At 42.7% G+C, this 26,924-nt stretch overlaps 1 pseudogene; it reads left to right on the top strand.

Moving 5' to 3' along the window:
• Positions 1-1,544: 1,544 nt before the first annotated feature.
• LOC103994615 (rop guanine nucleotide exchange factor 14-like) lies at positions 1,545-14,766 on the top strand (annotated as a pseudogene).
• Positions 14,767-26,924: the final 12,158 nt, after the last annotated feature.

The raw sequence follows: 26,924 nt of genomic DNA, 5'->3' as shown, positions 1-26,924 counted from the left end.
CTACTCACATGATCATTTTGTTTACAAGCTTTGGGATCCAGAAAAGCATAAGGTGTTTAGAAGCAGAGATGTAGTCTTCTTTGAGGATCAAACCTTTGAGGATTTGAAGAAGAAGGCACCAGCCAAAACTTCTGTAGAAGGATTAGCAGATTGTGACCCAGTTACTCCTCTATTATATCAGGGTGATGGGGGAGATGTGTAGGAAGATAGTGTAGAGTCTGATGTTGATCTACCTATAGGACATGTTGAGCAAGAAAAAGTTGGAGAGCAACTTCTCGTAAAACCTCAGTTGAGAAGATCTTCTAGACAACGTCAACCTTCCAGAAGATACTTTACAGATGAGTATGTGATGCTTACTAATGCAGGTGAACCAGAGAGTTACTAGGAAGCAGTTAAAAGTGCAGTTGCAGCTTCAGAAAATTTACACAGATGACAACGAAGCAGACATGTTGACAAAGACTTTACCAAAAGAAAGACAGGAGATATGCCGACAGTTGGTCGGCATGGCTTCACATTAAGGAGTCATGGGACAACCTCCCTTATGAGCTAAAGGGGGAGGTTGTTGGGCTAACAACCTATATTCAGCCCAATGTGGGCTTTATCAGCCCACAGCCCACACCCCCTCTTAACCTAACCCTAGATCAATATAAGGGGGGTGTGGTGGCTGCGTTTTGGTGCGAAGATGGTTGTGTTTTTTGGGCAGAAAAGGGCAGTAACTTGGAGATCTTTGCAGCAGCAAAGAGGAGAAGAAAACAGTAGAAAAACAAGAGAAAGAAAGGGAAGAAGACAATAATAATCTAGAGAGACTGTTCTCAATCATCTAGTAGTGTTCTCATCTCAAGTTAGATCAAATATACAATAGACTCTTACTGTGATTACTTGGGGAGGTTTTAGATATTATGGACAGTGACGTAATCCTTGTATCCCAGTTATTCTTTTGTGATTGTTGTTAGGGTTTAGGTCAAGAGATTGAGATTTGTATATTCATTATTCTCATAGTGGATTATCTCTAGTTTGCCCCGTGATTTTTACCCTTTACATTAGAAAAATTTTTCACGTATATCTTGATATTCTATTTGATTATTATTTCATTTAATTCCGTTAATATTTGTTCATATATAAAAGTTATTTCATTTTTATATACCATCATTATAACTCCTTTGTATACCATCACCAATCATTCCGAAAGATAGAGAGAGCGAACCGTACATTAGCATGGCGTAAGTAGCAACGAGTAACTCCAGAGAGAGAGAGAGAGAGCCTTCCAATCGTCTGAGCGCATGGGGTGGGTTACCTTCTACTCCACATGGAAATCAACACATGTAGGCTTAGCTTGCCTACATGTCCGTTCTACATATAAAGCACATGTAAACTTAACTGTCAATAATAATTAGTTTACTAATGCCATAGAAGTATCCAAAAATTAAAAAATTAAAAAATAAAAAAAAAATAATATATATATATATATATATATATATATATATATATATATATATATATATATATATATATAGCCATTGTTGCCAAGGCAGACGAGTAGCGGTGGTACTGCTGAGCATAGTTCTGCTCTCTTTATCTGGAATGCGTTGCCGGCCGAGGTAAGCTTTGGCGATTTCTTTCTCCTCTCGATCCTGTCTTTCTTCTGTTGTTGTTGTTGTTGTTTTTTTTTTTTTTTGCTATGTTGGTGCAGATCTGGCCATTCATCGAGCAGCAGTGGCGCCGTGTATCCCGACTCCGCTTCCTCCTCCTCCTCTAAAGAAAGGAAGAGGAAGATTGACCTCGAGGTAAGGAAGGCCTCCTGTCGATCCCGCTTCTCGGGAGGAACCATACATCTTGATTTTTTTTTCTAGTGAGGAAAAAATTGACTCGTTTCTGCAATGTGTTACTGTTGGAGAAGTCGCGCATTGTGCCGTTTCCTGCCAATTTAGTCGTCCAGAAGGATCCGAGCCCCGAATCCCCTTCTTCTTTAGCGAGGGAAAATGTTCCCTTTTTCACTTCCTTTTTTTCCTTCTTTTCAACATTTATTTCTCTTCCCCATCATCGATCGATGTTGTCTTCATCAACACCCTTTTCAAAAGTTCTCAATGTCTGTCAGTTTCTAGTTTCTAATTCCCACATGCACCTTTTACTTACTTTAAAACCGAGTGGCAGCTTTTAATTATTTTCAAATCCGTCGTGGCAGCTTTTTGAGGCACTCGAAAAGGATAGTGGCCGATAAACCAAAAGCCCGACAAAACAACCAAACAGATTAAAAAATTAAAAAATATATATAAAGGATACGGTCCTATTTCCCTTTGTCTACCGTTGCGAGAGCCGCCTCAAATTTAAGGCTATTTTTCCCACTCTTAGAATGGAGTTTTTGTTTTTTGTTATCGAGCACAAGATCAGTGTGACATTTTAATTTATTCCTCTCCTTCCTTCCATTTTTCTGGTGCAGGCGGGTTGTTAGTCATGAAGAGATTAGCTTGTTGTCCTCGCTGCACAAAAGACTTCAGCCTTGATTTCGAGGAGCAAGACAGTATATGTTTCTGCTCTTTACTTTCTTCTTAGCTTCCTGGGTTCACGATGCCGATTATGCTTCCGTAGCGTTCTGAATTTGAGCCAGATAGTTCCTATCGTTTTCTTTCTCCTTCATGAGTCTCCGTAGCACCGATTATAAAAGCGTTCTGTCTTTTCATTTGGAGTTTCAAGCAAGAGGACGGAGGATGGCGATCTCTCTCTTCGTTTTCAAGTGACTAGGACTGCAGCAAAACAGTGAACCCATGGGGGAGTGTAGGATCGGGTGAAGGGAATATAGCAGTACTGGTCTGGTAATTGTGCAGGCACACACGTCTTCTTTACTACTCTGATGCGTGCCCGGCGCGTAGCTCTTCTCGTGAAGTAAGTGTCCGGTGCCCCTAGCACCGGAGCCCCCCACGATTATTATTAACAAGAAGAACCAAAGCATGAATGGCATAAAGAAGGGATCGCCCATCGGATCCCCTCTCGTTATTGGAGAGTTGGATATCTCGAATGACTTCCATATATCTACATAGGTAATTGATACCTGCAATCTGGGCACAAGCACCAAGCCCTATGTATCTCGAGCCCCGATTGGTTTGAAACTTGTGAGTTGAAAGCAAACTTGATAAGTAGATGAGATTTCCTAACTGTTTGAGGAAATCCTCTAATCTGTTGAGGAAAAATCTCCCTTCTAAATACAAAGGAAGGAGGATATGTTAATAACAATCAACTACTTCTACAACTTGTTTATCTATTTATTTTCTAACATGGTATCAGAGCAGTTCCTCCTTGGCGACAACAGTATCGCCGTGTGTTAGCCAAGCGGCCACAGTAACATGCTGCCTCAAGCGAAGTCACTGAAGAAGCACAAGACAGGGATTCAGAGCCAATAACGAGCATCGTCTTGGCTCTGCTCATCCACTTCTTCTCTTTCTACATCGTCGGTCTTGCTTTTCTTCGTCGGCCTTGCTCCCTCTCCTATTTGCTGCCTACAGCAGACACTCTCCGTCGTCGTCATGCAAGGAGGAAAACATTCTCTCACTGCGGTGAACAGCGGTGTCTTCCTCGCTTCCCGGCCAGCAGCAGTCACAACTGCTGCATCTTCCTCTACCGCAGCAGCCTTCGCTGCCGCTTCCCTCTACACAACGGCGCCTCCTTAACGGCGGTGTCCTCCTCCTCAATAGCTACGAACGGCGAACGATGGTGTCTTCCTCGCTCAGTCTTCCTTGCTTAACGACGGCTGCTGCGTCTTCCTCCTTCGCTGTCGCGGCCGCTTCCCAGCCAGCAGCAACCGCAACTGCTGCATCTTCCTTCCTCTACCACAGCAGCTTTCGCTGTCGCTTTTCTCTATACATCTAATTGCTGCAGATTTCTCTCACTACAGTTTCCTTGAGTAACACTGCAGATTTTCGCGGCCATTTCCCGGCGAACCGCAGTCTTGAGTACCGTTGCAGTTTTCGCAGCTATCTTCCAGCGAACTGCAGCCTCTCCAATTCGCTGCAGCAAGCAGCAATCCACAGCAGCGAACCATAGTCTACATCTAATTGCTGTAGATTTCTCTCACTGCAGTTTCCTTGAGTAACACTGCAGATTTTCGCGGCCATTTCCCGGCGAACCGCAGTCTTGAGTACCGCTGCAGTTTTCGCAGCCATCTTCCGGCGAACTGCAGCCTCTACAATCCGCTGCAGCAAGCAGCAATCAACAGCAGCGAACCACAGTCTTGAGAATCGTTGCAGTTTTCGCGGCCATCTTTCGGCAAACTACAGCCTCTACAATCTGCTGCAGCAAGCAGCAATCCACAGCAGCTGCCGACAACTTTGGGCACTGTTGTAGATTGCCCAATCTGCTGCAGCAATCTATAGCAGCAGCCCCCTCCCTCATTCTCCACTTCTTCTAAAAAAAAAAAAAAAAAAAAAAACGTACGAAGAAAAAAAAAAAAAGTCTTCGTTCACTTCTTCTGATGTTTCAGTTCCTGTAGGGACTCCCACTTCTTGTTCTTCTACAGGGTTTATCTCCATCAATGTTGCCACGCTGATACCCTTTAAGTTATCAAAGGGTGGCAACTATGCGTCCTGGCGAGCTCAATTTTCTAATCTTTTATTTGGATACGACTTGCTAGGTTACATTGATGGCTCTTTCAGATGTCCTCCGGCCATGCTCAACATCCCCGGCAATCCCAGTCCAGTACCCAATCCAGCTCACAAACTGTGGCTACGTCAAGATCGTCTCATCCTCGCCATTCAAGCTTCAGTTGCTGGATCTGTTGCTCCCTTGATATCTTCATGTGTGGCAGCTGCTGATGCATGGTCTACACTGCAAACCACCCTGGCAAATCATTCGCGTACTCGCAAGCTCAGTCTTCTATCCAAGCTTATGGTGACAAAACAAGAGGGAAGTAGTATCTCTGATTATCTACAACACATCAAGGTTATCATTGATGACTTGGCCTTAATAGGTCATTCCCTATGTGACGAAGAGGTTGTCATTCATACCCTCAATGGTCTCGACACCGACTACAAGGAATTGACTGCTGCAATTCGGGCACGCGACTCGCCAGTCTCTTTTGAAGATCTCTATGATAAGCTGACTGACTACGAGATGTACTTGAAGCGTGCGGACAAACTACCTGGATCAACTGTCACTGCTCAAGTCAGTCATAAGTCTAAACGGAAGAGCACTCGGTACTCGCCGAACATCACCCAAGGTTTGGCTAATGCGCCTCTTGATTCTGTGAGTTCCATGCAACACCCCTCCTATCCTCCTAGTCATCACTTCTCGCAAAGTGGCAACTCCAGCCATCATCCGTCTTGGCGGCCTACCCTACCGAGCCATCAAAGACGGGTCGTTTGCCAACTGTGTGACAAAGTCGACCACTCCGCTAAAGTTTGCCGGTCTCGTCCCCGCCTCCCTGCTCTGTCACACTGGCCTCAAGCAAATCTCCTAACTTCTCCGACACCTAGCCAGTCCAACTGGATTGTCGACTCTGGTGCCTCTCATCACATCACCGCTGATCTTCAGAATTTGTCTCTTCACAATCCCTATGGCGGCGATGAAGATATCATCATCGGTGATGGTAAAGGACTTCCTATAACTCATACTGGTTCCACAACGCTTAATTCTGACTCTAATACATTTACGCTCGATGATGTTTTATGTGCTCCTCATATTAAACGCAACCTCATTTCTGTTTCTCAATTTTGCAAACATAACAATACTTCCATTGAATTCTTTCCTGATTCTTTTCTTGTTAAGGACTTGAGCACGGGGGCATCATTGGTCCAAGGCCCGAATAAAGACAACATTTACGAATGGCCGTCAACCTCTCGAATAACCCAGCCCACTGTTCATTCTTCTGTTGCAGCTCCAATTGATGTGTGGCATCGTCGGCTTGGTCATCCCTCATCCTTTATTCAGCAGAAATTATTATCTTGTCACTCTCTTCCTCTTTTTAAGTCCACTAATTTTATGATGCATTGTGATGCTTGTCTTAGTAATAAGAGTCATCGGCAGCCTTTTGGCTCATCTTTCATTTCCTCTTCTAAACCTTTTGAAATTATATATACTGATGTTTGGGGTCCTGCTCCAATCTTATCTTTTGATAAGTTTCGATTTTATGTTATTTTTGTAGATCACTTCTCTAAGTACACATGGATATATCCTCTTTCTCATAAATCTGACGTTTCTCGCATTTTTTCCACTTTCCAGAAGTTGGTCGAAAACTATTTTCAGTCTACCATTAAGACAGTCTACTCTGATGGTGGTGGTGAATATCAAGCCCTGGCATCCCATCTCTCAGCTTGTGGCATTCAACACCTCAAGTCTCCCCCACATACTCCTCAACTAATTGGTTCTGCTGAACGCAAACATCGGCATATAGTAGAAACTGGACTCACACTTCTACATCAGGCTTCCATGCCTTCAACTTTTTGGACAGCAGCCTTTCAAACTACTGTCTACCTAATTAATCGAATGCCTACACCAGTTCTACAATACCGGTCCCCCTTTGACACATTATTTCACAAACCCCCTAACCTTCGTAAACTCCGAGTGTTCGGTTGTTTATGTTATCCTTGGTTACGTCCCTATGCCTCTCATAAGTTAACATCTCGATCTACTCCTTGTGTCTTTATTGGTTACTCACTTGAACATAATGCTTTCCGCTGCTGTAATCTCCACACTCACAAAATCTTCATATCACGTCACGTTGTCTTTGTTGAGTCTAACTTTCCTTTCCAAACCCTTCCATATCCTACCATACAGACCACTTCACTATCTCACTGGGGTATACCTTCGGTCCAATCGGACGAGCCTCCCATGACTTCGTCTACTTCCTCCCCTCCTGATCCGCACTATATCACTCCAGTTCAACACTTGCCCGTTCCTACTCCACTCCACTCTTCCCCAATTGATGGGGCAATATGTTCCGAGACACAACCATCCTCTTTATCTCCTTCTTGCCCAAGTGCCCCTGACGTGTCTCCACTTGACCCGACTTATGCCACAGATCCTCACCCAACATCACCTCCCAATCCTGTCGTCTCTAATCATCCTATGACCACTCGCTCTAAGCATGGTATTTTTAAACCTCGTCAGGTACTTAACCTTCAAGCTATCATGAATTCCTCATCCCCCAACGTTGAACCCACCACCTTTACTCAAGCCCAAAAATCTCCACATTGGCGTACTGTCATGAGTGAGGAATATAATGCCCTCCTCCATAATTCAACGTGGGATCTCATTCCTTTCTATCCTTCACAAAACATCATCGGGTGTAAGTGGGTCTTTAGAATTAAGCGGAACCCAGATGGCTCTGTTGCCCGATATAAGGCACGCTTGGTCGCCAAAGGGTTTCATCAACGACCTGGGGTTGATTTCACTGAGACGTTTACTCATCCTCAGTATCCACAGCATGTTTGTAAACTTCGGAAAGCCATTTATGGACTTCGTTAGGCTCCGAGAGCTTGGTACACTGAACTTAGCTCATTTTTTATTTCTGTCGGCTTTCTTAACTCCAAATCTGACACTTCGTTGTTTCTGCGACATTATCATGGAAACACAATGTATATTCTGGTATATGTGGATGATATTATTGTCACAGGCAACAATCCCATCAGCATCCAAGCGTTCATCAAACAATTGGCAGCTCGATTCTCGCTTAAGGATCTCGGACCCTTGAGCTGCTTTCTGGGCATCGAAGCTACCTTCACATCTTCCGGTCTCCTTTTATCACAACGCAAGTACATTCAAGATTTGTTATTAAAGACAAACATGCAGGATGCAAATGCAGTTACAACCCCCATCTCTACTAGTGGTTCTCTCAAATTATCGGATGGAAGTCCTGCTACAGAACCCACTCAATACCGCCAAGTTGTTGGCTCTTTACAATACTTAGCTCTCACGCGTCCAGACATCTCATTTGCTGTCAACAAATTATCACAGTTTATGCATCAACCATCTACTGTACACTGGTCTGCGGTCAAGAGACTTCTACGATATCTTAAAGGGACCTTAAATCATGGACTCTTTTTTCGTAAACACTCTCCACTTTGTCTTCGTGCCTTTGCCGATGCTGATTGGGCAGGTAACCTTGATGATAGAACATCCACATCAGGGTATATTATCTTCCTTGGTGCTCATCCAATCAGCTGGAGTTCTAAGAAGCAAAAGACAGTCGCTCGGTCTACAACTGAAGCTGAATACCGTGCCATTGCCGCTACCACTGCAGAACTCAATTGGATCACGAATCTACTCCAGGAACTCAACATCGATTCCACCCCTACAATATATTGTGATAACATTGGAGCTACCTATCTGTGCGCTAATCCGGTATTCCACTCCCGCATGAAACATATTGCTATCGATTTCCACTTTGTACACGATCAAGTTATCCGCCGTCAACTTCGTGTTTCTCATGTTCATACGGCTGATCAATTGGCCGACTCATTTATGAAGCCTCTAGCTCGTAAACTTTTTGCATTACATCAGTCCAAGATTGGCCTCCTTGATCGGAGCACTATCTTGCGGGGGCATGATAAGTAGATGAGATTTCCTAACTATTTGAAGAAATCTCTCTACTCTGTTGAGGGAAATCCTCTAATCTGTTGAGGAAAATTCTCCCTTCTAACCTGTATAAAAGGAAGGAGGATTTATTAATAACAATCAACTACTTCTACAACTTGTTTATCTATTTATTTTCTAACAAAACTGACATACCTTATCTGGTAGATCATGATCCGCATTTCTAACCTCCTCGCCCCCATGCTCGGTTCAGGTGTGAATTTAAGCTGGTGTCGCAACCAAAGCTTTTGGCGGTGGGGGGAGAGATTCCTCCGCTTCTTGCGGGACAGTCGTTCACGTGGATGATGTCGTGATGAAAGGAGCATGTCCGCTACCCGTATCAATTCCATATCAGAAAGACTTTGCAGGCCTCCCTCCTATTGCTAATTCATTGAGGTTACGTGCTTCGTAGTTGCACTCACACTGTACGACAGTGAGACATCTAGTCGACAAGTCTTTGGTACACACCAATGGTCACGTGATCAGGCTTGTCGGTCCCCAAATGCCCCAGCTATTATTCCGAACCTCTGCATGATTGATTCATCTCCAGCTCGCCCAGGCTTCGATCCACTTGCAACCCATCATCGTGTGCCAATAATAATTAATGGCTGTTAATTTTGTCCGCAAACTGTGATGTGGTAGTAGTAGTAGGTTGCAAGTTTCGTTCATTAAAAACCTGCAATTTATAGCCATGTGATGCATCTATTGATGCACCTGATGATTTGCTTAATAGATTTTGTGTCTTGATCCCTACCTTCAGTAAAATAGAAAAAGAGTTTCCTACCAAACACCGAAAAACGTGTATCTGAGTCCGTTAGGTTGACATATGATGTGTACAAATATGCCTTTCGGTTGCCTTTCATTTGATTTTTCTATTTTGACTTTGGGGGTGAGTGGTTTGGGATTAAATATGACCCGTCCGTGTGTAAGGTGTTTGGACCAAAGCTCTTGTGTTTTGTATGATAACGCTATTCACATCAGCAGATCCTACATGCCAAGAGGTTTCCATCATGCAAACACCCTGCCACCCCAAAAGCTTGTATCCTAAAAAACACACTTAATTCATATTTAGATATGTCTTATATCCTCATCTACCAATCATACGGCATCCTCACAAGTTATACTGGACTTCTTAGGAGGTCATCTAGTATTCCAACTGCATGTCTTCTCCTAAGGTTAACAAAAGATGGTTATACTCTGTTGCATGTAGAGTCCAGAGTATTTGTCTTAGTTACATGTTTTGCCACCATATAATTAGGATATGATATCATTAAGAGATTAAATAGTTCATCTTTGCAAATGATAAAGAAAAGCAAAAAATGACATGATAAAATTTTCAAATATTTTTTTCATATCATTGCATAACATTACAAGATTTTAGTAATACAAAAACAATAACAAGCCATGATGCATAATGTCTCAATTATCTGGGTTTGACGACATTGGATCTTCTCCAATCATTTAGACCCATGTAGGTCTAGCATTCCTAGTTAAACTAAGACCCGTTAGAATTGATCTTTTTATTTCTAGCGAATTCTTTTTTGATCTAATTGTAAGTGAATCTATTAAAAGAAAATATAATTGAACACCTTCTATAGTTATGGTATATATGAGGCTCTTTTATTTGTGTTTTCATTTTGTTCTCTATTGAGGCCACTTAATTATTCATTAAAAGCATTTCCTGTTTTACCTTTTTAGTAAGCGCATAGATGTACCTCATGTTCTCATCTTAATTGTACCAATTTTTTTTACTTGCTTTTTCACAACTGCTTAGCATTTTGATCAATAAGACATTATTGACCTTATAATTGTCTTATAATTTTTTTCCTCTAACACAAGAAAGACATCATAACAACAAATCCTCTCTACTTTAATGAACCTGCCTTTACTTTGTGAATAATGTATTTGTCAATATATTCCCTTTTTCAAATAAAAAATCAACATTCCTCAAAACTTTATTTGCTGGAACTTTGTACACTTGTCTTAACTACACCCTCTATTCTTCTCTAACATTGCTACTCCTACTTGAAATTTTAAAAGATGATGCTTTGCTTCATAACACATTAACATCAATTCTGACTACTCTCAACAATCAAAACAATCATCAAACAACATGCACCTTGGAGGTCTATTTGTATAACAGGCAAGTATCTATTAGCAATATTGTAGTATAAGAAACTGAACTTGAACGTAGGTGTAATCCTATGATTACAGAAACTTGCCATAAACACTTCTTGTATTCCTAACTATAAAAATTACTCTAGCATATACATATGTATATATATCTTTTACTAATCAATATAATTACTAAATACTATATTCTTTAGTTAAGGTTCACTATAAGGGTATCTAAGAAATCTACTATTGGCTTTCTGTAATTCAACAAGAATCATATTTAAACCTTTTTTGTAATTATTTTGTTGAATAAATAATTTTTATGACTGATATTTCCAGCATAAAACCAAATTGACTTTCAAAAAACTTGTCTTCCATCTTATTCTTTGTTCTATCACTTTCCCAAATTTCCAGTTGCTCATCTACTTAATTCGATATAATTAGTGCAATTTTGGATATCTCTCTTGTACTGATATACAACGACACTAGATTTTTATAGTTTGTTATATAACTAGACATCAAAAGTCTTCTAAACTCTTCCAAATTACATGTTCTTAATATCTAACTTTAACTTATTGATTCTAATTTTCTTGTATAGTTTTAAACTTTGCACGTTTTTTTACTCTAAAATTAAATCATTTATAGTTCATCAAATAATTTTGAGAAATAATTTTATAGTGAGGATAATTAGCCAGTAGCCTATAGGCATTTAAACTTGTTCCGGTAGCAATGACTTTGCTGGTGTCAACATCATGATGGGCTAGTTATTATAGTGGCAGTCAATGCTGTTGGTCCCTTAAAATTTTGATACTAGATAAAAACCTTTAGATGCCCTGGTAGACGGAAGTAAGTCGATTAGTATTGATTGTGTGGGAAGAGATAAGGAAAACCTAAGAAGATATTACTGAAAAAAAAAAAAAAGATTTGAACACTCTTGGTTGGAATTACAGATATTACCTTACCTAAGCTCAATCGTGGGTAAAAGATTCATGAAACTAATCCAACTTGTTGGAACTTAATGGCTTGTTGTTGTTGTAGTTGTAGATGAAGCCTAGCTCCAATCACTTTTTTGGATCTACAGCACGATGGATCTATTAACCATGCTCTCCAAGAAATTAAAACCATGAAGAAATTGCACTTGTGCAGGGGTGACGACATATAATGGCCTTGAGAGCTGCATCCTCAACAGCTGCTCCTCTGACAATGAGTGTGCTGGAGGTGACATGAGTGGAGCTGATGGATGTGCTGCCACTGACTCCCCCGATGAGGATGCTTCAAGCTGCTCCTCAAGTAAAGATGCCCTTGGCTCTTCCTTCTCACGATGCTTGTCCTCGAGCACCCAGGACGAGCACTTGCTTGATGAGTGGGATACTCTTAATGGCCTTCATCATTTTTGCATCAATGGGAAGGGACCTATCACATACTCGATAGACGTTTTAGATGTGGAGGCTATGAAGGACAAGTTTGCAAAGTTGCTGCTTGGTGAAGATGTCTCAGGAGGCATAAAAGGGATCAGTACTGCTCTCGCATTATCTCATGCCATTACCGGTCTTGCAGGTAATGATGTTTTCTTCACTTATAAGTGAGACGTACCTTGGAATCTTCTGACCACTTCTTGGACTTTATCCAACTCGGTTTGTATACTTATGGATTATGATTGTTGTGAGGTTGTTTTCTGCTAGTAGCCAATAGTGGTTAAAGTGTCACCCATCAGATGTGCAGCATATTAGTTTTTTTTTTCTCTTTTAAATGCCAAATCTTTGGAATCTGAAGGTTGGAAAGCCTAGCTTTACAATGCAGATATGAATAGCTTGAAGATGTTATGAATAAGGCCATTAATCTGTTAAATGTTCAATTTTTGCAGTAAAGCAAAGTTCACATTTTGTTTTGAGATAATAGTCGTCCATGAGACTTGTTGAAATTTACATATAGCAATTTCTCCACTTCAGAAGCTGAATGCCATTGGACAAATCACTAGCTGATGCCACATCGGCTACTGAAGTTTCTTTATGATATCATCAAAAGAGAAAGGTTATGTTAAAATGTCTCCCTTGAGTGAATCTCAAGGTTGAATCTGTGTGATTCAAGAAAGATGGTCATGATGCAGCGTTGGCTAAGTAGTTTTAGGCCCTATCAGGAAGAAAAACGGAATATTTTTATGCAATGATTACATACATAGATGTGCCAATTTCTTCTTTGATCCTGTCTAACGGTTCTGACTTTTTCTCAATTTTTTCCTTTTTAGCATCTATATTTGGGGAATTTTGGAAATTGGAACCCTTATCTGAGGGAATAAAGAGCAGATGGCTAAGAGAAATGGACTGGTTGCTTTCCCCTATCAACTACATGGTTGAGCTGGTTCCTGCAAAGCAAAATGGTGCTAATGGTCGAATGCTAGAGGTGCAGTGTTGCTTGTAAACTGCATCATGTAGACCTTTTACACTGAAATCAACAGATCTTTATTCTCTCTCTATTTTTTTTTTTGCAGATAATGACCCCAAAAGCTCGTTCAGATGTTCATACGACTCTTCCGGCCCTTCGGAAACTAGATTTGATGCTCATAGTATGCTAATTGTTTAGCATTTAACAGAGTAACCCTAAAAAAGATGGCTGGCTACATATCTGTCGTTGCAAAATATAAATCTACCTTACCAATGATGCATTACTTGTTTGCAGGAAGTGTTAGATTCAATGGTGGGCACGGAATTTTGGTACACAGAATTAGGTGGCAGAGCTGATGGATGTAACCTGTATAATGGTACGAAACAGGGGAAGAAATGGAGGCTTCCCACTCCTAGGGTTCCAGAGTCTGGACTCTCCCCTTCCCAAAGAAGAAAGCTTGCTTTCCAGGGTAAATTTGTCCATCAAATCCTCAAGGCTGCCAAATCCATAAATGAACAGGTCATGGTTCAAATGCCTATTCCCTCTGTCATCAAGGACACCCTTCCAAAGGCAAGCATCCATATTAGTGTTTGATGATGGGTTGTTTGACATTAAAGTCTACGTTGCATTTTCATTTTGACTGTAAATTAACATAGACAAGGCATCATTCTGCTTCTGAATACTTTTCTCAAACAGTCAGGAAAGGCTAGCTTGGGTGTAGATACCCACCATGCTATAGCTGCAGAATCAATTCCTGTCGAGGAAGTCTTGCTTTCTCTAAATATGGAAGCTGAACACAGTGTCCTTGATATGGTAAATCGGTTGGAAGGTGCAATCTTTGCCTGGAAACAGAAGATTTCAGACCAGATAATGAAAAAATCACCAATAAGATACCTTTGGTCCTTGGTCAAAGAAAATGGTTCACAAGTTGAGAAGATGGCAGTCTGTTCAGAGAGGGCTGAAGCACTTGTGCGCCTTTTGAAGATCAGATTCCCAAACCTGCCTCAATCCTTTATTGATGTCACCAAGGTCCAATACAACAAGGTGATCTCCTTCTTCTGCAATCAATTTTAATGACAGATCTGCTTCCTACTTTTTGTTAATTTAATGCATTGCTTGCGTTGAACATGGCATAAGACAACGACGTGGAACATCTTTTGACATTTTTCATTTTGATCATAACCTTGTGTTGGGATAATTAGTTGGATCAAACTAAAAGTTTATTAATTGTGTGTAAGGTCATATGATGTGCATCATCCATGTGAAATGATTCTTTTCCTTTGTTTTCAATCCTTGTATACTGATCGCAGGATGTTGGGGATTCCATTATTGAAGCCTATTCAAGGGTTCTTGTAGGTTCGGCATTCAGTATCTTATCGAGGATAGGAGATATCTTACGGGAGGATGACTTGAAGAAGCCCACCACGCCAATTTCCAATCTCAAATTTTGACTTCTCGTCTAATGTTTATCTTCTTGCTGGAATCACAGGAACACCCCCTGGGCATATAAAGTGGTCTCTAATCGACCAAATGAATATGATAGATGTTGGTGCTATGTATGGAAGTGATCGTTTCTGTAACGCATTGACGGAGTGAGATGTGCAGGCTTGCTTCTTATTGTAAGATCTGAAGTGAACAGCGGAAAGGAACAGATAGATGGCCGGCCCAACTGGCCTTCCTCTTTAATGTGGCACTTTGTTTTTTTTTGCATTGTCTATTCATTTGTAAAGCTCCTTCTGTACTAGGTCTTGTTTTTTTTTTTTTTTTGTTCTTTTAATCTTCCGGTATTTTCATTGAGTTAAGAAGGTTTATCTGATGGAAATATGGCCGTGATGGACCAACATCGATTGTGTCAAAGATGATCTCTCATAATATCATGCCTGAATCACTTGGCCTCTGATGATTCCGTAATTCGTGTGAATGTCTCTCTCCAATTTGCCCAGACAAGTCTGTATGTCAAACGTACGTCAACACAGTTTTGCTGGATTTAATTTTCGCCGAGCTTGGAAAGGATTTATTTTATTTTATTATTATTATTATTTTGGTTCTTTTGGCGATTATGCAAAGTTGGAGATGCAATCTCTGTGGAGGGCGAGGAACGGAGTGGGGGTGAAGATGATCGACGAAGGTTGAGCTTCGTTCCTAAGATGGGAGCACCTGTTTGCGGAGAAAATGTCTCGACAGAGTTCCTTGTGTTTTTGGCACGATCAGCCTAGCTAATAATTCATTTGTATTTGGCTTAACAAAGGCGTAAACGAGCCGGTCCTGCTCTGTCCCCTGATATTTGACGGCACAAGTCCGCGACTGCAACGTTTCCTTGGACTCACCACCGCAAATAACCGGAACACGAGGGCAACACACGACAATCCCCGAGTCCCCAATTTCCTCTCTTTCTTTCTAACTCACTGCAACTTTTTTCTCTAAACAAATGAAGCACACTATAAACCGGGGTGAAAATTAGACAGCACAAGTTGACCTGCGTGAATGCGTGCCCCGTCGTTTGTGATCAGTCGATTGCATTATTTCTCATGTAACTAACCGCATGCACGCAGCTAAGCTACTTCTAATTTTATCCGGGACTAATCTGTGATGATAAAATTAATTGATAAAGTTATAATCTAATTAATGTTTGAATGATGTAGGACTAATTTCGACCATAGAAAAATAAATCGGTTGAAGCAAAAGAATCATATGTTGGGCCAGAGAAATCATGTCATAGATATCAAGCCGGAGAATTAGTTGATGTGCCGGAAGATAGACTTTATATCATGAGTTTGGGCATCGGGTCAGAAGGATCAGACATTACACCAAGAAGATCGAATGTTGTGGGAGGTCAACATACCGATGGATCGGGTAATACGTCAGAAGGATCGGCCGAAGTGCCAAAGGATCGGATGAAGAGTCGGAGGAACCAATGACATGCCGGATAACATAGGAATCATGCTTATAATCGTGCGCCTTGATCATCATAGTTTATGTCTAATTTGAGTTAGTTTTGGGTGTAATTATACTGACTCAATTAGGAGATCATTGGGCATGATTTGGGGATGAGTTGGGCGCATTAAGAGGCCCATTCAATGACCCATAGTTAGGTCAAGCGGTGGCACCACCAGACCAAGCGGTAGAACCGCCTATGAGCTAAAATATATGAAGTATATATTTTCTAGAAAACCTGGCGATGGTACCGCCAATGTTAAGCAGTGGTACCACCCAGATTGGTAGTAATGTCACTAGTACACAGTCTCCCATGTGTCAAGTGTTGAATTGATGATGAAACTAATTGAGAGTGTTTATGATTTGATCTGCATTTTGAGTGATGCAGGAAGCTTCAATTAGGGAGAGACAAATAATAACAAGAAGAATTATGTTGGGCCGAAGTGGAACATGTCAGAAGATTGGACATCGAGCCGGAGGATCGATCGACATATCGGTAGAAGGCTTCGAGCCATGAGTTTGGGCATCAGGCCAAGAAAAGCATAAATTGCACTAAGGAAATTAGAGTTGCGAAGGTCAATTGGCTAATTGGACAATAGGCCGCAAAAGAGGACGATGCGTCGAAGAATCGGACGAAGTGTCGATGAACCAATGATATGCCAAACAACATGATTTAAGCTTTGTAATAATTTTCTAGATCAAAATAGGAGTTCGAGAGTTCGTCAGAAGTCCAGACGTTCATCGGAAGTTCTACCAGAACTGATCAAGAAGTCCAGGAGCTTGCCAAAGAAACTCATCGGATCTTGTCAAGAAGATCGTCATGAAGTCCAAGAGCTTGTCGGGAGTCCGTTGGAACATTGCCGAGAGATCATCGGAAGTTCGTCGGAAGATCACCAGAAGCTCACCAGAAGAAACCTAAACTAATCAGACCGGATTTGCTTAGTGTATACCTTAAATTTCGTAGTTAGCATATAATTGGGATTGAAATTGGGCCAACCCAATTAGGAGCCCGTTGAGCCCATGAATGGACTGTGTTGGGCCAAGTGAAAGGCACAAACAATGACCCAACTGTTGGGAAATCATAGGGGCGACATCATATGCGCAGCGGAAGAACAAGAAAACAAAAATCCCCGATTCCCAAAAAGATGTTCGTCGTCGTGCGAAGATTGGTGCGCAAAATCCGCAAAACACAAAACTGCGTATAGAGATTGTGTTACCTAGGGAGATCGTATATCCCTGTTTCCTTGCAGATCCTCAGGAGAGGGTGAAGGAGGTCAAGCGTCCTCCTCTCTAGCGGTGATCCACACAGCAGGGTTGCGACGACGCTCCTCAAAACTCCAGGCCTACTCTGAGGTGGAGAGGGAGAGGAGAATAGGAAGGGCAAGCAAAGACTCTAGCCTATGAGGCTGTGAATCCCTCCTATTTATAGAGATCCCGTGTCAAAACCCTAATGGGTCCTTTCCCTAGTGGGTATTGGATCTGCATCCAATAAGACAAGGGCTCCGTCGGATATCTCATATCCGAACCTCTACTCATCGCAATGCCTACCATATGTGTGTGACCCTCTAGGCCCAATATCGAGCTGACCGTGAGTCATACCTGTCAGAACTCCTTCTAACTAAGTGAATTATTATCTCTGTAATAATTCACTCGACTCATCGACTACGGAAGTACTAGGCCACTACGCCGTAGTCCCCAGACGATACAGGGGAATCCAATCCATTGGACCTGTCTGTCCTCAGTTACCATGTACCTATAGTCCCTCATCTATCTAATATCCCAGAGACCGTATATCGAGCATGGTGCTGTCAGACCCATACGGTTTCTACTTGAGTCTCGCTCTAATCGGATTCTCCCGGAGAACTCTTTCTCTCTCAACCCGAATGACCCTGGCCAAGGATTTGTCTGAGCAAGAACACATGGGATATTCCTCTCATGATACCGAGAGTGGATGATCCTCTATCGACACTCAATAGCCCTCGTAAGGTCGACTACCACTCCCAATGACCAGCTGTACTAGATCTGGGAACAGCCAAACCTATAAGTCTGGTATCAAAGAGTGGAGCACTCATACAGGACATCCTTGGTGTCTCAAGTCTAAGAACCAGATACACCACTAGGACTACGGAATCGTTGTCTGACAATAAGGCATCATCAACCATCCAGCATTCCGTAAGCGGATCAATCAGTGAACTCATTCTCCAATGAGCACCTGTACTGTATCCCTAGTGTCCCTACACGAGCAGCTATGAGACCAGCTACATCCATCATATGGACGGGTATACAGCACACCAGTCTATCCGGTTATCACGATGTCCCTCTCGAGTAACCTATGACCGGGATTATTTAGGATATGTGTTTAAAGGTGAATCGATCTCATTATCGTGATCTCATCACGATCCGATTCCCATTGCACAAATCCAAGGACATCACAATATATATATGCATTTATGCAATAGTTATAAAGTGATATACGCCAAAATATAATAAGCAAAAAGATTCTGTATCAAGTCACACGTGCCATCACTCACGTGATTGGCTTGCTGGGCACCTATGACTAGCAATCTCCCACTTGACCTAAAGCCAATCACCTATGTGTTTAATCCCCATCAGACTCCTGTGACGCTCAAAGACAATCTGAGACAACGGCTTTGTCAGTGGATCTGCAATGTTATCTTCGGATGGAACTCTTTCCACTGCTACATATCATCGGGTTACGATCTCTCTGATAAGCTAGAACCTCCTCAGAACATGCTTAGATTTCTGATGAGACCTAGGTTCCTTCGCTTGAGCAATTGCCCCGTTGTTGTCGCAATATAGGGAAATCGGCTCCTCACTATCCGGCACGACTCCCAAATCTGTGATGAACTTCTTCAACCAGACTCCCTCCTTTGCTGCATCTGATGCAGCAATGTACTCCGCCTCTGTGGTCGAGTCAGCAGTGGTATCTTGCTTGGAACTCTTCCAGCACACTGCTCCTCCATTCAAGGTGTACACATACCCTGAATTCGACTTGCTATCATCGACATCAGACTGAAAACTTGAGTCAGTGTAGCCTTCAACCTTAAGGCTATTACCTCCATATACTAGTAAAAGATCCTTAGTCCTTCTCAAGTACTTAAGGATACACTTTACTGCTTTCCAGTGCTCCAAGCCTGGATCCGCCTGATACCTGCTCGTGACACTCAGAGCATGCGCTATATCAGGCCTAGTACATAGCATGGCATACATGATAGACCCTATTGCTGAGGCATAAGGTATCATATCCATGTTGGCCCTTTCTTCTGGAGTCTTTGGGGACATACTCGTAGAAAGCGATATCCCATGTCTCATCGGTATGAGACCTCTTTTGGAATTTTCCATGCCAAACCTTTTGACAATAGTTTCTATGTACCTGGACTGGGACAAGCCAAGCATCCTTTTGGATCTATCTCTATAGATTCTAATCCCCAAGATATAAGATGCTTCTCCTAAGTCCTTCATGGAGAAGTGTCTAGATAACCAAGCCTTTATTGTGGATAGCATTCCTATGTCATTCCCAATGATGAGGATGTCATCCACATATAACACCAAAAAGCTAATAGCGCTCCCACTTACCTTTCTGTATACACAAGGCTCATCTTCGTTCTTAACGAAGTCATAAGATCTGATTGCCTCATCAAATCTTATGTTCCAACTTCGGGAAGCTTGCTTTAGTCCATAAATGGATCTAAGCAACCTACACACCTTATCTGGGCAGTTCTTGGACACGAATCCCTCAGGTTGCATCATATACACCTCCTCCTCCAGGTTCCCGTTGAGGAATGCGGTTTTCACATCCATCTGCCAGATCTCATAATCATAGTGTGCTGCAATAGCCAATAGAATTCTGATGGATTTTAGCATTGCTACGGGTGAGAAAGTTTCGTCGTAGTCAACACCTTGCCTTTGACGATACCCCTTAGCCACTAGCCTTGCTTTATAGGTCTCTACCTTTCCATCTACTCCGATCTTTTTCTTAAAGATCCACTTGCAAGCGATGGGTACAATACCTTCGGGTGCATCAACTAGGTTCCAAACCTTATTGGAGTACATAGAATCCATCTCAGAATTCATGGCTTCTTTCCACTTCCCGGAGTCTATACTCATAATAGCCTCCTCGTAGGTCTGAGGATCAATATCCTCTACATCCTCTGCTCTAATATGTCCCACATATCTCTCAGGAGGATGGGATACTCTATCAGACCTGCGTAAAGTTGAAACTTGTGTATTAGATACCTGAACAGACTCGGGCTGTAGAGTGGTGCTTGAGCTTGGTTCTCCAACCTCGCTCAATTCTATCATTCTCCCACTGTCTCCGTCAAGAATGTGTTCCTTCTCAAGGAACACTGCTCTCTTAGCTACAAAGACCTTTTGGTCCTCGAGATGATAGAAGTAATACCCACAAGTTTCCTTGGGGTATCCCACAAATTTACATCGCCCTGTCCTTGATTCTAACTTATCGGGGTTGTGTCTTTTAACATGGGCAGAGCAGCCCCAAATCTTAACTACTTTAAGATCAGGCTTCTTCCCTTTCCATATCTCATATGGTGTAGACACCACCGACTTAGTTGGAACTCTGTTCAGAAGGTAAGCTGCGGTTTCTAGGGCATATCCCCAGAATGAGATGGGTAGGTCAGCGAAACTCATCATGGACCGTACCATATCTAATAATGTACGATTTCTCCTTTCAGAGACACCATTGAGCTGAGGTGTATAAGGAGGTGTCCATTGGGATAATATCCCATGGTCCTTGAGGAAGTGAGTAAACTCTGTACTTAAGTACTCACCTCCTCGATCTGATCGAAGAGTTTTGATACTCTTTCCAGTCTGGTTCTCCACCTCATTCTTATACTCTCTGAATTTCTCAAAGGCCTCGGACTTGTACTTCATTAAGTACACATATCCATACCTTGAGAAATCATCAGTAAATGTAATGAAGTAGGAGTAACCTCCAATGGCATGAGTTGACATGGGTCCACATACATCACTATGTATGAGTTCCAACAACTCAGTGGCTCTCTCTCCAGTTCCACTAAATGGAGAGTTGGTCAGTTTTCCACGAATGCAAGGCTCACAAGTTGCATATGACACATAGTCGAATGGATCTAGATATCCATCATTTAGCAACTTTTGAATCCTTCTTTCATGGATGTGACCTAGCCTACAATGCCACAGGTATGCACTGTTCAACTCATCTCGTTTCCTTTTGGACATATTTATATTCATGATATGTGGAGTGGTGTCTAACATAAATAAACCATTATGCAATGTTCCTTTCGTGATGATCTTATCATCTAATAATATCGAACAACCATTGTTCTCAAAAACAAATTTATATCCACTAACTGTTAAACATGAAATGGAGATAATGTTTTTGATAATAGAAGGAACAAAATAACATGCATCTAATGCAATAAAAGCTCCACTAGGCAGATGTAGGGTGACCTCGCCAACAGCTAATACAGCAACTTTTGCTCCATTACCCATCTTGAGGTCCATCTCGCCTCTCTCTAGTCTCCTAGGCCTTGCCAGAACCTGCAACGAATTACATATATGATAAGCACTACCGGTATCTAATACCCATGTGTTATCATAAGAGTCTGACAAATGGAGACTGATCATGAATGTACCTGAAGCTTCATCAAGCTTTTGTTTCGCCCTTTCTGCAAGGTACTCTTTGCAGTTCCTCTTCCAGTTCCCATCTTTACCACAGTGGAAGCACTGGCCTTTGTCCTTTGCTGGGTCTTTCTTAGCAACCTTTGCTTTACCTTGTTTGCCCTTGCCCTTTCCCTTCTTAAGGGACCTTTTTGCTTTCCTTTTCTTTCTGGTCTCACCAGTGTAGAGAACTGGCTTCTCTTTCTTAATAGTACTCTCTGCCTCCCTCAACATATTGAGGAGCTCTGGGAGAGTCACCTCAAGCTTGTTCATATTAAAGTTCATTATGAATTGTGAAAAGGAATCTGGTAGGGACTGAAGCACAATGTCCACACACAAGTTATCCTCTAGGACCATTCCTAGACCTGTGAGTTTCTTTATCCACTCAATCATCTTTAGGACATGGTTCTGAACCGGTGTCCCCTCAGTCATCCTAGCGCGGAAAAGGCTCTTGGATATCTCATATCGTTGAGTCCTTCCCTGTTCCTCAAACAATTTACGGACATGTAGGAGAATGGATCTAGCATCCATCTTTTCATGTTGTCTCTATAACTCTGGAGTCATAGAGCCCAACATATAGCACTGAGCAAGAGTGGAGTCATCAATGTACTTCACGTAGCGAGCGATCTCATCCTCGCTTGCCCCTTCTTCGGGCGTAGGCATCACTGTATCAAGGACGTACACGATTTTCTCCGCTGTGAGAACAATTCTCAAGTTACGGAGCCAGTCCGTATAATTTGGACCAGTGAGGCGGTTGACATCAAGTATGCCACGTAAGGGATTTGAAAGCGACATTTTCTGAAAATAAAGATGTAGCAAAAATGAATAACATGCAGATTTTGCAAGAAATAAACAATTAAGATATGGACTTCTATCTTAATATGCTCCCACTATTTTACTAACGAGTCACGCGACACCCTCAGCACGTGAAACGGAAGTCTCCGGCAGACTTCTAGTGGGGATCAGGATCTAATCAGCGTCTTAGTGTAACCTCGAGGGACTCGACCAATCACACTAAGCCTAAAAGGTAGACAACTCTTGCCGATCACAACTCCTTATGATTCCCGTCCTATTCGGCCTCCGAATCACCATGGCCTCGAGGGACTCGACCAACCATGATGCTCGGTTAAGTCAACACCTTCGTTACAAGATGAGTCTGATTTGATGATATACCCTCGAGGGACTCGACCAAGCATATCATGCCCTCAGGTCACCGGTGACATCTCTATGTCGTAAGCAAGATAGCGAATCGCGATATAGGTGAGTCTCGAGGGACTCGACCAACTCAACCTACACCGGGATTCGGTTCCTACTCATAACGATGGAAGGCCACGTGGGTCAATCTAATTGCCTCACGTTTACCGACTTAATATTATCGAGAGATGTTTCTATGATTTGGTCTCCTATTATGACATGTCACACATGTACATATTTAATATATATCTACATCGCATGCAAATATATATACATATCTAGTATGTGTATAAGCAATCACACCAGATGATCATGGACCACAACCTAATATGATTAGGCCCGAGCCAGTAGGCCTAATCACTCACATCAAGATCTATGTGTGCAACGGTGCATCTCCATGCCTTGTGATCGTCCATCTCGTCCTCGTTAGTTCCGTCGACATCTTGATGCATCTTCATGCATCACGATCGTCCGTCTCGTGGTTCCCGCTATGGCTTCCACGCTCCCGCTGCGCCTCCTCATGTGATTACAACTTAATCATAGGCACGCAGGCCCGACAATAAACGAGAAATATAATGGAGGTTCGCAGACCTCAATAATAATAATCACAAGTACACACATCACACGGTCCATGATCATCCGTCCACTCATCATACATCACATGTATAAATAATCGTCATTATGTAGGACTACTAGATAATAAAAATAATAATCAACTAAACCTTTTAATTAATTAATATTTTCTAAAATCAGGGATATATAGGGAATTTCTCAATTCCTAAGGGTATTTTCGTAATTTGGACAAAAGACAGAAACTGGAATTTCTCAAATTCCGAGGGGCAAAACTATCTTTTGCGCAGAAAACCCTAATACCCTTTCCCCTTTTCGCTGCTGCGCCGCCGCCGCCGCCACCCTGCTGGCGGCGGCCTGTGCGGCGAGGGCGAGGGCACTGCCCTCGCCTGCAGGTGGCACGCCCGCTGGGGTCGCTACCGCTGCAGGTGGGCGCCCCCGCGGGCGCCGCCGCCTTCGCGGGCGGTTCTGCCCGCGAGTCAGCGCCCGCAGGTGGTGCTGTCTCGCTGGCGGCCGCCCCTGCGGGTTTTTTGCCCGTGGGAGCAGCGGCCACAGGCGCCGCTGCCCTGCGGTGCCTCAGCCCGCGCTGCTGCCCCGCGGCGCCTCTACCCGCGGGCTGCCAGCCCCGCCGGCCGCAAGCCTGCTGCAAGCAGATCGCCGGCCGGCTACTGCAGGCACAGCGCTTGCGCATGTGCCGGCGCTGTGCTGCCTGGCTGCGGCTGCGGCTGGCTGCAGGCATGCAGATCGAGGGCAGCAACTGTTGCTGCCCTTCCTTGCTTTTGCGTCAACGATTTTTGACGTCAATATTCTTCCTAAACACAACACACGCAGTTCAAAAACCAATCATTCGCACGAACAACCTGGCTCTGATACCACTGTTGGGAAATCATAGGGGCGACATCATATGCGCAGCGGAAGAACAAGAAAACAAAAATCCCCGATTCCCAAAAAGATGTTCGTCGTCGTGCGAAGATTGGTGCGCAAAATCCGCAAAACACAAAACTGCGTATAGAGATTGTGTTACCTAGGGAGATCGTATATCCCTGTTTCCTTGCAGATCCTCAGGAGAGGGTGAAGGAGGTCAAGCGTCCTCCTCTCTAGCGGTGATCCACACAGCAGGGTTGCGACGACGCTCCTCAAAACTCCAGGCCTACTCTGAGGTGGAGAGGGAGAGGAGAATAGGAAGGGCAAGCAAAGACTCTAGCCTATGAGGCTGTGAATCCCTCCTATTTATAGAGATCCCGTGTCAAAACCCTAATGGGTCCTTTCCCTAGTGGGTATTGGATCTGCATCCAATAAGACAAGGGCTCCGTCGGATATCTCATATCCGAACCTCTACTCATCGCAATGCCTACCATATGTGTGTGACCCTCTAGGCCCAATATCGAGCTGGCCGTGAGTCATACCTGTCAGAACTCCTTCTAACTAAGTGAATTATTATCTCTGTAATAATTCACTCGACTCATCGACTACGGAAGTACTAGGCCACTACGCCGTAGTCCCCAGACGATACAGGGGAATCCAATCCATTGGACCTGTCTGTCCTCAGTTACCATGTACCTATAGTCCCTCATCCATCTAATATCCCAGAGACCGTATATCGAGCATGGTGCTGTCAGACCCATACGGTTTCTACTTGAGTCTCGCTCTAATCGGATTCTCCCGGAGAACTCTTTCTCTCTCAACCCGAATGACCCTAGCCAGGGATTTGTCTGAGCAAGAACACATGGGATATTCCTCTCATGATACCGAGAGTGGATGATCCTCTATCGACACTCAATAGCCCTCGTAAGGTCGACTACCACTCCCAATGACCAGCTGTACTAGATCTGGGAACAGCCAAACCTATAAGTCTGGTATCAAAGAGTGGAGCACTCATACAGGACATCCTTGGTGTCTCAAGTCTAAGAACCAGATACACCACTAGGACTACGGAATCGTTGTCTGACAATAAGGCATCATCAACCATCCAACATTCCGTAAGCGGATCAATCAGTGAACTCATTCTCCAATGAGCACCTGTACTGTATCCCTAGTGTCCCTACACGAGCAGCTATGAGACTAGCTGCATCCATCATATGGACGGGTATACAGCACACCAGTCTATCCGGTTATCACGATGTCCCTCTCGAGTAACCTATGACCGGGATTATTTAGGATATGTGTTTAAAGGTGAATCGATCTCATTATCGTGATCTCATCACGATCCGATTCCCATTGCACAAATCCAAGGACATCACAATATATATATGCATTTATGCAATAGTTATAAAGTGATATACGCCAAAATATAATAAGCAAAAAGATTCTGTATCAAGTCACACGTGCCATCACTCACGTGATTGGCTTGCTGGGCACCTATGACTAGCACCAACAAGTGGCACCATCATGGCATAGCCTCCGAGACTATGTAAGGCGGTGGTACCGCCTAGTGTCAATGCTACAGGCGGTGGTACTGCCCAACATAGACAGTGGTACTGTCAGGACCCGAGAAACCCGGGATGAGATCTTTTTAGGCTCCAAGTTCGAATCCACTTGAGACCTATAAATTTTCCTCTCATCCTTGGTTAACATACACAAAAATAGAGTGAAAAAAAGTAAAAAATTGATCTTCGCCCATTGAAAGAAGATCGTTAGTGGATACGGTGGCCTAGATGGAAGAGGAATCGGTGCAGTGGATGTAGTCACGATGACCGAACCACTATAAAAATCTAGTTTACATTTCTTTTGAGCAATTTACTTTAACTACAAACTGCCTTCTTATTGCTTTCACTACACTCCCTTATGCTTCCAAGTTAACATCTTCCGAGATCGGTTTTCAACATATGAAAGATTTTCCGAACCACTCCCCCCTTTTAGTGCCAACTTGTTCCTAACATCAAGTAATGGTATCGCCCAAACTGGGCGGTGGTACCACCAGTGCATAAGGTGGATTCACCCAGTGCAAGTGGTGGTACTACTAGTACCCTGAAAACTTGGGGATTTAAATTTTGGCTCCAATTTTTAAAGTCATTTGGGGTCTATAAATACTTAAGAAAATAAAGTGTTATAAACTCTCTTGAAGTATAGAGTCTCTTCCTCTTACAGTTAGAAGTCTTCTAAAGAGAGGAGTGAGGTCTTTTATAAAAGAGAGGTGTGAAGGTTCTCTCCTAAACCTATGAAAAGGAGAAAGAGTTGTAAAGAGGGTAGTTGATCTTCACTCATTAAAAGAATATCGTTAATGAATGCCGATGGCCTCGACGGAAGAAGAATCGGAAGTGGACGTAAGTCACGACGACCGAACGACTATAAATTTGGTATATATTTTCTTCATGCTTTTCATTACTATTATTTATTGATTTAATTGTCTACTACTCTCACTTACTCTCTAAGTTTAAATGCATATCTGATATTGTTTTATCGAATGAAATTTTTAAATTCATAATTTTGTGAAAGCACTAATTGAAGCAAGAGAATCATATGTTGGGCTAGAGAGCATCATGTCATGGATATCG

Source organism: Musa acuminata, chromosome BXJ1-8 (genome assembly GCF_036884655.1).
Source record: "Musa acuminata AAA Group cultivar baxijiao chromosome BXJ1-8, Cavendish_Baxijiao_AAA, whole genome shotgun sequence".
Taxonomy (NCBI): Eukaryota; Viridiplantae; Streptophyta; class Magnoliopsida; order Zingiberales; family Musaceae; genus Musa; species Musa acuminata.
The sequence above is the reverse complement of the archived record's forward strand: the minus strand, read 5'-3'. Positions and strand labels throughout refer to the sequence as shown.